Below are 13,180 nucleotides of genomic sequence, written 5' to 3' on the forward strand. Positions count from 1 at the left end.
TTTTCCTCATCATTTTCAAAGATAGTTTGATTAGGATAAAGAACATTCATAACTTTTTCATTTAATTGTTGACCTGGTGCAACATCATAGCAAAATTGACTATCGAAAAATTGAAAACAAGGGTTATCACTATCAAGAATAATAGGTGGAGGAGGACGAGTAACAGGTTGGGTCGAGGAGCCGGGGAAAGAGTAGTAGCTTGGCGACTAGATTCACCAATTTTAGATTTTCCCTTACCCTTACCACCAAATATTTTTTTCAAAGAAAAGTCCATATTAGTTATAATTATACTAAATAAAACAAACAAAGCTATAATATTAAAACTTAAGAGTTGGAACGACTTTACCGAATTGACGAACAACTTCTTGAAAATTGAATATCGTTGAAGACTTGAATACTTCAATTCACCAACTTCACAATTTTTCACGAAATTGCAATAATAAAGTAAGCAATTATAGAAGAAAAATAGAGAGAGATTGATGAATTTGTGAGTAAAAATGAAAGAATGAGAGGATATTTATAGTTGAGAATTGGAAAAAAATGTAATTATAAAAAGTTTGGGATTAAAACAAAGTTTGGGGGCCAAATGACTATTTTTTAAACTTCCAAACGGTTGGAAATTGAAGACCAATGGCTAGATTTTTAAAATATGACCGTTGGTCATTTTTTAAAAAAAAAATTATTTTTAAAAAAATAGCCGTTGGGGCCCGGTTGAACCGGCCCAGGCCCTCCTGCCAATTCCAGGCTTAACGGTCCCGGGCTCACAGGCTATTTGGGTTGGACCGGCCCGCTTCGGACTTATGCACCATTAAAGACCGGCCCATTTGAGACCGACCCGTTTGGCCCGCGGTCTCAGGCCGGTCCCGGGCTGGGCCCGGCCTACAATACACCCTTATTGTAAAAAGAGATGACATAATGTATTTAATAATATTGTCGGCTTGACATATGCCACTTTAGTTTGTTTCATCGAAATTCACAAATACAGAACTGAAATTTCAAAGAACTTTTATTGTCTCTTGGTTTGGGATTTTTAATATTATAATAATCCAAGTGGAAGTCCTCAGTATATTTGCTTTAGCTTCATTAATCAAAGAGAACAATGTTGAAGTCATCGTTGTAGAAGAAGAAAGAAGAAAACGAAGGAGGAGAAGGATGAGGAGAAAATGGGCTGAAGTTGTTTAAAAAGTGGGTACAAATTAAAATTTTAAAAAAAATAAGTGTAGGTTAAATGGGGCCGACCAAATAGGACGCCCCGTGCAATATTTATGCAAGTTACACGTTTAATCGATCGGTAAAAAATATAAAATATATATATAAGAATTGTGTATAACATATGTATATTATACATTAATATATAAAAAAATATGTATTTTATCGGTTATTATTTTTTGAAGCGGCTATACAACATAGTTTTTCCTTCGGGGAGCAACGAGTCTTCTGTTCGTATAAATGTTTTAAAAGTCAGCGGCGTAAGATGGGACATTTTATTTTAACACAGGATAAGGCGTAAGCCCCGAGATTTATAAAGGGATTTTGTCTTGGTCATTTATGCGATGACTTTTCAGTTATATCACGACCAGTGTAATTTCCTCCTACGCTTCTGGTAAGGTGGTCTGTTTAACATCAAGTACGGAACCGTCCATTTCTACTTCTTTCGAGTCGACTAATAACTTGTTTGGCCAAGATTTTAATAGCCTATTTTGCCTGTTGTGGTGCCTAAAGAAATACAATTTTTAGGGATAAACTTTTTCTGATCCTAAACTAGCATTGAGGACAGAAAATGGTAATTAAGTATCTTCAAGGATATATAAAAGGTTGCTCTCTAAAAGTCAATTATATGTCTAGCAAGAATCGAACGAATGGATAAATCTCGATCTGTTTCATATGCTTATGTGATAAATTTCTCCGTGATACATAATAATTAGCCACTTTCATAAATTTCAATCACACTATACTTTATAACATAACCAAATTTTTAATAATTAAAAAGAATAAGCAAATGATTCCAAATAATTTATAATGCTGAATGCAAAACTGAATATAAAACCTAAACAATGATAGGATCGGTCTACTTCAGGAATTATCAATAAAATAATATCTCAAAATTAAAAAAGATATACTACCATAATTGGAAGAGAGATTGAAGTATCTAAAAGACACTTGTAAAAAAAAAAAAAAAAAAAAAAGAAAAGAAAAGTGACCATACACGTTGGGATTAAGCATTTAGATAAACAAAAACAAAAACAAATCCTTTGTGATAGTTATATTAAACAACATCTCAAATAAGGATCACAAATATGTCTACACTAATTATTAAAGAAAAATTATTAAAAATTAATATATTTATATGCCGGTTTGATTCAATCTTTCCTAATGACAAACCAAATCAAAGAGTGCGGCATGCATATATATATATATATATATATATATATATATATATATATATATATCAATCTTTTAAGTCGGTTTATTTTTATTTTTTCAATTTTTCTTGAAAACCCCTACCTCTAACAAATGGTGAATGAACATTCATCATTCCACCACTCTTCAATATATAGTGTACAAGTTAGATTTCCAATTGTTGACGGAACTAGTGGTTTTTGTTTTCAACAACTAAAATGTGGAACGTTCCTATATTACCTCATATATTTGTTATACAAAGTAACCATTTAATTTACTAGTATGTTGGAAATTGAAACTATTGAATCAAAGAACGAGTCACACTTTAGTTTCTTTAATACACTCGAAGGCTATTAATTCTTTTTTTCCCCTACTTTATTTGTAACACTCTGTAAATTCAGATTAGGTGTGGTTGTGTTAACTGAATATTAATATGATATTGAAGGAACACGCGATAATCTAAACACATTAGATAACACGTAAATCGTAAAACGAGAACTTACTTGTTCTTCGTGAAGCGGAAGCGAAAACGGATGAACCGTGGCTGGAATTACTGGTCGGCGGTGGTTGTCACAGTGAGTTGGAGCAATCCCCAATCCCACAGTCTAAACCCTAGTTTGATTGTGAGATAGAGAGAGCGTAGGAAAAATACTGCTCAGAGTCATGTTTTTAGTGTACATACTAAGTGTACTTATATAAGGAATATTAGGGTTAACTAATAACTCTATTGGGCCTTAGAGCACCTCTTGTGGGTGGACCCAATATTTCCTACATCTCCCACTCACACATAATGGGAGTGCTCATCTAGCTTGAGAAACATATTCTCAACTCATCTCCTCAATCATTCATACAGAGAAGTAGACCGTGCGACCAACATACTGTGAGAGCTAAGTGCTATACATCTGTTAGGAGTATATAGCCTCTCGTCGAGTGCAAACCTGCAAGTAGATCATAAAATATGCAGTACCCTAGATCATGTAAATCACATTTGATATAGTCTCAAAATCTCGTATATCATTATTTCTTGTATTCACAATCATAATTCATAAGTTATAATTGGTGCACTAGTGAATACAAATAAATAAGATTCCATCAATGATCTTCCTCTTCTCACGATTCCCTTAACATTAGTATGATGGATTTTCTAGATATGCTCCGCTAGACCGAATCTATGTACATGGTCTTTTTGGAAATAAACTAAGATAGCTAAACATCACACTAAGTCTCAAATATCTGATCGGAGTCTCTAAGGGTACAAAATCTTGAGCTATCATAAAAGCTCTAGGTCTCACACAACAATAAGTTGAGAATGGACTTATGTTAATCCAATTGGTCAACATTAGCACACATGGTATGAAACGTGTGCTACAACATTTTCTCCCTTTTCCCAAGGAGCATATGTCTTTATCTCATAAAGAATGTTGTACAAATGATATTTAGACACCATAAGTATCTAAATTTGAATTCTTTTATCTACAATATTATTTTTAACTCGCATCTGGCTCACAAAGTAGACTAGGTGAACAACGTTCACCCTAATGACCTTATGTCATTGTTTAAGCGACATTCTAATTTTAAGCGAATATCTCTCAAATTATCCTTATGATAATTTTGCTTAAAACCATGTCTCATCTCCTCACATCACTAAGATAAGGAGGCGGTTGCCTGTGTGAGAAGGCCAATCTCTTGTCTACCCGACATACTTATCAAAAAAATAAAGAATGCACATAACATTCAACGATTAAAATATGTATGTATGTAAATTAACTTTATTGATAATTAAAGAACATCAGTTTGTGAACTCGAGAAAATAAATAACAAAATAAAGTATCTTAGAGTCTACGCAAGCCTTGAGACCTAGCGTGTCTCACAAATACATCTCTAGACAAAGGCTTGGTCAATGGATATGCTAACATATCTTTTGTAGACACATACTTCACATTCACTACCTTGCGTCTAACCATGTCTCTCGCATATTTATACTTGATATCTATATGTTTGATTTTACAATGAAACTTTGGATCCTTGGTGGAGGATATTGCAGCCTCACTATCACAGTATACTAATACTGGTTCAGTATTTTTAGTGATATCCAACAAGTGATCCAAGAACCTTTTCAACCAAACGGCTTCTTGTGCTGCTGATGCGAGAGCCACGTATTTGGCTTCCATCATAGATAGTGATACACATGATTGTTTCTTACTACTCCATGATATGGTGCCGTCACTGAGTAAGAAAACACATCCCGAGGTAGACTTCCTCTCATATAGATCTCCTCTATGATCAGCATCACTATATACAACTAATCGCAGATCCTTGCCGCCTTGATAACAAAGGGCATAATCAATAGTTCCCTTCAGATATCTCATGATCCTCTTTACTGCTTGCCAATGTGCTAAACCTGGGTCGGTTTGATATCTACTTACCAAGCCAACTGTTTGATAGATATCAGGTCTAGTGCATACCATAGCATACATTAGACTTCCGACTGCGCTCCTATAAGGAACTCGGCTCATTCTTTCTGTCTCTTTATGAGTCTTAGGACACATCTGACTTCCCATGGTATGGCCTTTACTTATAGGAGTTTCAACTGGGCTACTATTTTGCATATTAAATCGTTCAAGAACTTTTCTAATGTAATTCTCTTGTGAGAGATATAATAGTTTCTTTGGACGATCTCTTGAAATCTTAACTCCAAGAATATATGCAACTTTACCCATATCTTTCTTCTTAAATTGGGATGATAACCATGACTTTATCTCGGTTATAAACTCCTTATCATTTCTAGCTATAAGTATGTCATCTACATACAATATTAAAATTACAAGCTTGTTTCTTGATCTCTTGGTATAAACACAATGGTCTTTATCCATCATGGTAAAATAATTGGATACAAGAACATTTTGAAAGCGTATATACCACTTCCTTGAAGATTGTTTGAGGCCATAAATAGACTTCAAAAGTCTACAAACCTTTTGTTCGTGGCCCTTTTCAATGAAACACTCAGGTTGTTCCATATAGATTTCTTCATCTAGTTCTCCATTGAGAAAGGCAGTCCTTACATCCATCTGATGTAATTTAAGATCCAAGCTTGCAACAATAGCTAAAACCAAGCGAACCGAGGTAAATCGTACATCAGGTGAGAAAGTCTCTTCGTAGTCTATTCCTTTTTGCTGTGTATACCCTTTTGCCACCAGTCGAGCCTTATATTTCTCAACTGTGCCATTAGCCTTGAGCTTAATTTTGAGAATCCATTTGCTCCCAATTGCTTTGCGTCCTTCAAGGAGGTCAACTAGTTCCCAAACTTTGTTAACTCTCATAGACTCCAATTCATCTTCCATTGCTTTTGTCCATCTATCCTTAGAAAGACCTGAGAGAGCCTCTTTTACATTTTTAGGATAGTTTTCTTCTTGTAGGAGCATCATAAATAGTTTGATGCCTTCAGTATCAAATCGTCGGCGGGGAATCTTTTACGAGAACCACACCTTATTTGTGATTCATCACTGTTCCCATTTGGATCAATGTTGCTCCCACTCGGATCAAGATCATTCATCCCGCTCCCACTTGGAACAATATCTATGACCATATCGCTCCCACTTAGAACAAGTTCCATTTGGTCACTTCCACTAAATGTAAAAGGATTACTTTCATTCGCATTTGATGATAAATGGGTTTTTTGATGAGAAACTAATTCATCATCTGCTAAAATTCTCCCACTCGAATGAAGTGATCCTTGTACTTCTTGATCCATTATCTCAAATAAGGTAGGTCTTGACCTACCCCTTCTTAGGGAACTCATCCTCTAAGAATGTGACATCCCGTGATTCAAACTCAGTTACACTCCCACTGTCTTGCTGACCTATAGACACATAACCCTTTGAGGTTTCAGAGTATCTTATAAAGATACTTTTCTTTCCCCTCGGGCCCAATTTATCATATTTGTGAGAGAAATCATGTGTATAGGCAGCACAACCCCAAGGTCTTAATATACTTAGGTCGGGTTGTCTTCCAGTCCATAACTCATATGGAGTGGTAGTAACTGATTTTGTAGGCACTTGGTTAAGTACAAAGGTGGTAGTAAGCAATGCATCATCCTAGTAACTAATTGGGATGTTAGCTTGTTCCATCATTGACCTAACCATTTCTAGGAGCGTTCTGTTTCTTCTCTCCGCAATACCATTTTGTTGTGGAGTATTTGGGATAGTCAACTGATGAACTATTCTCTTTTCATCACATAAATTATTAAACTGAGTTGATAAATATTCAAGACTACGATCAGTTCGAAGAGCTTTTATCTTCTTGTCTAATTGATTTTCCACTAAGCTCATATAGCTTATGAAGCAACTTATTGCTTCTGATTTATGGGAAATCAAACAGACATAACTGAAACGGGTAAAGTCATCAATAAATGTGATGAAATAACTTGCTCCATGCCTAGACCTAACATTCATAGGCCCAAAGATGTCCGAATAGACTAATTGCAAAGGATATTCGACTCTAGTTGCCAGACCTAAAGTTTTTTTTGCAGATTTTCCAGCTAGATAATTTTCATAAGTGGACAATTCCACATGTTTAATGCTGGAAAGCAAACCTTGTTTTGCTAACCTTTGCATTCTTTGTTGGTCAATATGACCAAGTCTAGCATGCCATATGTTTACATCACTATCATATTTATGTGAAGAAACAAACATAGAAAAACTAGCATTATTATTAAATGAATCATAATTCAAATCCATAATAATTAAACCTCCGGTCACATGATCAAAACCAAATAAAGTTGAACCAAAAGTCAACTTGGTAGAATTGCCATGACAAAACAAGTCAAATCCTAACTTAAGCAAAACTGAAACTGAAATAACATTCCGACGAATTGTTGGTGCAAAGAGAACATCGTGTAGTATTAGGTCTCGACCACCATGCAGGACTAATTGCATGTACCGATCCCTTCAACAACAACTTTATTGTTGTTGCCTACATATATACACTTTGCTCTATATATATACTTTGCTCTACGTGTAACTCGCCGAAATTCAACAAAGGCACTATGTTTCCAGGCTATGTGGTCTGTTGCTCATTAGTCTACAATCCACAAAAGATTAGATTTAGTTAGAAAAACAGAACTAAAAACACAAATTTCACTAATTCGAGCATCGTGAAATCCCTTTCTAGGAGGCTCAGAGCAATCTCTAGCATAGTGACCCTTCTTGTCACAATTATAGCATTTCACTTTAGCAACTTTCACACGTTTGGGACGTCTGTTCTTGCCTTTTTCAGTCTTTTCTCTTTTAGCAAGCTGAACTTGAGATGACCCTCTCTTCTTTCCCCAGTTTCTTTTCTTTGAATTACTCTTGTTTTTGGAGGTTGTTGCCATGTGCAACTCAGCTATTGACTTTGCAGCCTCAAGTCGTTCCTCCTCTAACTCAAGGTGTCTCAGGACATCTTCCAGAGTTGTGATTCGCTCATTATGGGTCAAATGCTTCAGATGTATTTTCATTGAATGTTCTGAGCGTTTCTTATATGAGTCAAATTTGAACGTTAAGGATCTCAGCCTTGCAGTGGAACAGGTACCAAACCTTTTCCTCAAAGAATTCCAAAGATCCATAGCTCTTTGGTGATCCTTAAACTCCCTTAGAATGTCATCATCTAAGGTGCTCAACAATGTAATGCGAGCAATTGAGTTCCTTTTCTTCCAACTGTCATAGGCTTCATACTCACGCCTATGCTGAGCAATGTTGACTTCCTCAGGCTCATTCATGACATTGTTGATGGCCTCCAGAGCCTCTTGCTCCTCTAGCACATACTGGACTTTCAAGCTCCAGGTTTCATAATTGTCACCATTGAGTTTCAACCCTTTGTTGAGCTCAACAACAATGTTTTTTGAAGTAGTAGTCTTTCTTTAACAAAATAAAAAATAAAATGAGGATCATGTAAAAAAATAACGCAAGGCACGATGTTCTACATACATACATATTATGACACTAAGCATCAATTGATTAAGTTAATAAACACATATATTAATTATGGAGTCGAAAGTTCACTATGTTCCCAATCATCGTCCAAAAATTAAAATATTATGAAAATTAACTTATTCAATTATCTAGATAAGCGTCTTAATCATGTTTAAGACAACATAATTATCTAATCATGATTTTACAATCCCATTTGGATCATAAGTTAACAAATAACTTATACTAGCATGCAAATAAAATTAATGTCAAACTAATTAACATTTATTACATGCTATACAAATTCACATAAATTTTACTTTAATGTTAAACTAATTAAAATATTATACATGTTAAACAAATTAATAAGTATTGTTAATATTAAGCTAATTAATATTGATTTCATGCTAAATAAATTAACATAAAGCGTGTGTTAAACTAATTAACCAAAGTAATGTTAAAATAATTAATATTTCAAGCATGTTAAATAAATTAAAATATAAATTTAATGTTAAAAAAATTAACAAATATATTTAATGTTAAACTAATCCACAATCTGAACAGGGTACAAGGGAGGTCTACTCCTAAAATTTGTTTGTGGGTTATATCTTCCAGCTAGCCCATCAGGCACTTAGTAATAATTGTCGATCCATTAATTATTAATTACTTGGGAATACTACACAATATAATCGCTCATAAATAATAGTTACTTAATATAAAAAATATACATATTTTATACATAATCAACATATATTTATCATATATAGGTGTAGATAACAAATTTCGTCAAGAAAATAAAATCAAGATCGAAAAATATTTCAACAATCATAGTATTTGATTTCAAATAATATGAGTGTACAATCTCTATGGATCTTCTGATTATTCTTTCCTATATATATATATATATATATGAAGTTGGGTCTAAGAGAGGATGATGTGACACCTCTCTCAGCCCAGCATTGACATTAATCTTTATTGTAATTCTTTTTTGACATTTTTCCTTTTAAAACTGATGAAAAAAAGTTTTTCAATAAAGAAAACTTAACAGTCGCTTATTTTCCCTATAAAAGAAACGATTGCTTCTTTTACTGCTCTTAAATGGCTCTTCTCTTAATCCTTATCGCAAATCTTCTCTTCCCTTACAGGGTCTTCTTCTTCTCCTCTTCTTCCTCCCCTCGCCCAAGGTAAAATTCTTCCTTTGCTCTTCAGTATTTTAATTTTTCCCTTCAGTTTCTGTTTCTCTTATTTCTATTACTGCCAGAGGTAAATCGCCTCTCTCTGATTTTGTGATTTGATTATCTCTTCCTTATTTTTGAGATTTTTTGGTTGGTATTCCTTGTATTGGTATCCAATATTCTGGGATTTTGTTTATGTTCCCTTCTGTTTGTTCTTTGCGATAAACTTTTATTTCTTAAATAGTTTTACTATATATGTTTTTCTTTAAACTGTATGGGATGAAATATGACTCAGTTCTTTTTTTAAATTTTTTGTAGCTTCTAAGAGTTCTCAACTATCTAATCTTCTAATCCTTATTATGGCTATGGCTTGATTGGCTTTGGGGATATTCTCTTTCCAGGTTTTGCGATTTTATCTGAGTTCAATAAAAGAGTGACCTTTGGTTGGTGCAATTATGGCTTCATATCTCTTTGTATATAATTTTTTTTTACATTCTTTAAGTAAGAACAAAATTGCAAAGTATTAAATTTGAGTCTCTTATAATAGAAATAAATATACTTATATACTTATAATTAATGCACAAAGGAAAAATTATGTTATAAAATCTGTCAAAGATATATCCACATAAACAAATCATTTTTTCTTAAATTTTTTTATTGTTTCAAGAATTGAACAAGAACTCTAGAGATTTCAGTTTACCTTTGTAAAATTTAATGAATTACATGGATGGAGACAATTTCGATGAAATTGTTATAGGTAAAAGGTCACATGTTAAAATAAAGAATAATATGAATATAAAGCTTGAAATAGTTTTCACTAGCTTTTACTTGAATTCAAGAAACAGCTAAGACCTGTCAAATTGAGGCTTGGAAATATAATGTATTAGTTCTTTTTCTTTATTTGACTCAAAAAAATGCTAGGAAATCGTATAACTTGTCAGATGAATGAAGCTTCTATTCAAAGTTTATTATCTTTTGTCTATGTAATTAATGATTCCTTTTGTTGTAAAGGAGAGATAATTTGTAGTACATGAAAATAGTTTTTGACATAAAGATTGAAATAGGGCACCTATTAGATAACACTAAAAAAATTCTTTCACGATACATCTTAATCTTGGTTATTTAGTTACTAAAAGCCACGCCAACTTTAGTAATCAAAGACTGGGCAGAATTATATTGCTGAATTGATGAGAGAATTGCTTTATATTGTGCTAATGGCATTCCTTCTACACCTACAAAAAATTTCAATAATGCAGGTTTTTTTTTCTTGTCAGCGTCTGTTTGACGATATTATTGTGTTTATATGATAACTTCTCTTCGTGCCATTTGCTAGGAATTGGAAGAAGCTAAGTATTATGAAGAGAAGTGTCATTGGGGTAGAAGAAGCTATATATTGTGTTCTGATCAAGCAATTTCTCAATTTTCTTTTGCTTCTTTCTCCTTAATTAAGTAATTTTAGTTTTAAATATTATTTTTGCTCGTAGCACCATTCTCACCTTCCTTTCTCCTTATCACTATGCATTTCCCGAATTTTAATGACACTTTTCCTTCTTCTCCTACATTCCCCATAGAAGTAATAAGAATACTGCTATAGATTGTCTTTGTAGTTTTGATGCTGAAGTGAAGCTGCAAAATATTACAGAGAAGTTGGGAATTTATGCTGAGGAGGAGGGTGTTATCTTTTACTCCAGAATATATTCCCCAAAACATATGTATATATAATCATATATAGCTATATATATATATATATATAGTTTTATATGTATTAGATATATAATATATACTATATCAAATTTAAACACAAAATAAATTGCAAAGAAATATTCAAGGGAATGTCTTATAATTTTTATTATTACGACATTAACAAAAAATGGCAATATCTTTATTAGTATTCCTCCCCCCAATGGAATGAGCACAAAAAGGTACTACTACCACCATTAAAAAGAAAAAAAACTAAGGAAGATGTGCCAAAATACAAGTTACATATTAGTCTATGTATTATCTCTAACAAATCTCATAAATCCTTCAAGGTCCGGAGGAATTTCCGTTGGTGGTGGTATAAAAGAAGCTTGTTCATTACCACTTCCGGGCGAAGCAGCATCCTGCACAAGTTCCGCTAGCATTTCTTCATAAGCTTTGTCTATCTCCGGTTGTGATTCTGCAAGTCCAAAATTTCTTCTTTTCGGACGGATCCAATCTCTGAAGAGTACCGATTTTTCCAAGATCTCCCTCATAGATGCTGTATGATCACCGATTTGAAGTCTCGCTTGACTGAAAGCGCTCTCCGATGCCACTGTTAAAGCTTGAACACTTAAAATATCTCGAGCTATCCTTGAAAGAACCGGATAGTGTTTTTGTTTGTCCTTCCACCATTCCAAAACATCGAAAGAGCCGTCGAGATTTTATGATTCAAGTCCCAGCGACAAATAAACTTGAAGCTCATTTAGTTGTGAACTATCACCAATATTATCTCCTTGAGAACCCCTGAACTCCGTTCAAGAACTAAGGGCTTTTAGGCCCGCAATTCTTTTAGATGATTGCGAACTAGACGAAGTAGGAGTTGGAACATTTGGTATAGCATGATCTAAGGCAAGTTGATAAGCATTATAAATTGTTTGAGCATTTATTTTAATTGAGGTTTTTGCATCTCCAAGTGTAGCATATTCCTCAGCTGAAAGTGATAAAGCGTTATAAATTTTTGAATACCAAAAGTGAGGACCTCCTAATTACATTGTAAGATTTAACACTGCAGCAACACCAAAAATAGGGGAGATAGGGAAAAAATATTTTTTAAACTTAGCTTTCTTAGGATCAATAGCAAGTTGATAAATTACCTCATCCTCTGAAAATTGAGTAAACAAATCTGCAAGTGCTGCAATATAAACTAAACAGTTAGAAATAGTAGGATAATATTGCCCAGATAATTCATTTGTAGCAACATGAAATTGTTCTAAAAAGTCTACAAGCATTTTAACATTAGTCCAATCTTGATTTGTAAGGTGCTCATCATCATCATCATCATCACCATCACCTACACGAGCATTATACATTGCGCTTATTGGGTTCCTATATTCATATGCAACAACTAAACTTTCATACATGTAATTCCATCTAGTCGGACAAGGTTTAGGAACCTTTCTTTCTCTAAGGCCAAATTCATCACATTTTTTAAAATAGTTTCTAAGTCTACTTCTACAGTTTGAATAAAAAAGTCTATTAAGATCCATTTTAACCTTTTCAATTTCTACATTTAAAACTTTCATACCATCACCAACGATTAAATGGTAACTATGACAAATATATCTAACATGAAAAATATTACTAAATGCAGGATTTAGTGTAGTTGTAAGCAAACCTATAGCGTTAGTGTTACTAGAAGCATTATCCATTGAAACCGACATAATTTTATCTCTAATGCAAAAATATCTACAAATATCTGCAACTGTGTTAGCAATAAACTTACTTGTGTGGCGTGAATTAATTATTCTATAAGCAATAATGCGCTTTTGCATTATCCAGTCCTCATCTATCTAATGACTTGTAACAGTTAGATAATCATAGTCATTACCACTTCTACCAATATCAGTAGTAATAGCAATGCGACAATCTATATGAGTAAATAAATAGCACAAATATTGTTCATATTCATGTTTATATTTA

At 33.5% G+C, this 13,180-nt stretch overlaps 1 long non-coding RNA gene across 1 annotated transcript; it reads left to right on the forward strand.

Moving 5' to 3' along the window:
* The first annotated feature begins 9,372 nt into the window (after positions 1-9,372).
* On the forward strand, positions 9,373-11,184 carry LOC142181251 (uncharacterized). Its single transcript, XR_012709851.1, has 3 exons — positions 9,373-9,529; positions 9,839-9,963; positions 10,854-11,184. It is a non-coding gene; the product is annotated as an uncharacterized LOC142181251 (long non-coding RNA).
* Positions 11,185-13,180: the final 1,996 nt, after the last annotated feature.

This window comes from Nicotiana tabacum, chromosome 5 (genome assembly GCF_000715075.1).
Source record: "Nicotiana tabacum cultivar K326 chromosome 5, ASM71507v2, whole genome shotgun sequence".
Taxonomy (NCBI): domain Eukaryota; kingdom Viridiplantae; phylum Streptophyta; class Magnoliopsida; order Solanales; family Solanaceae; genus Nicotiana; species Nicotiana tabacum.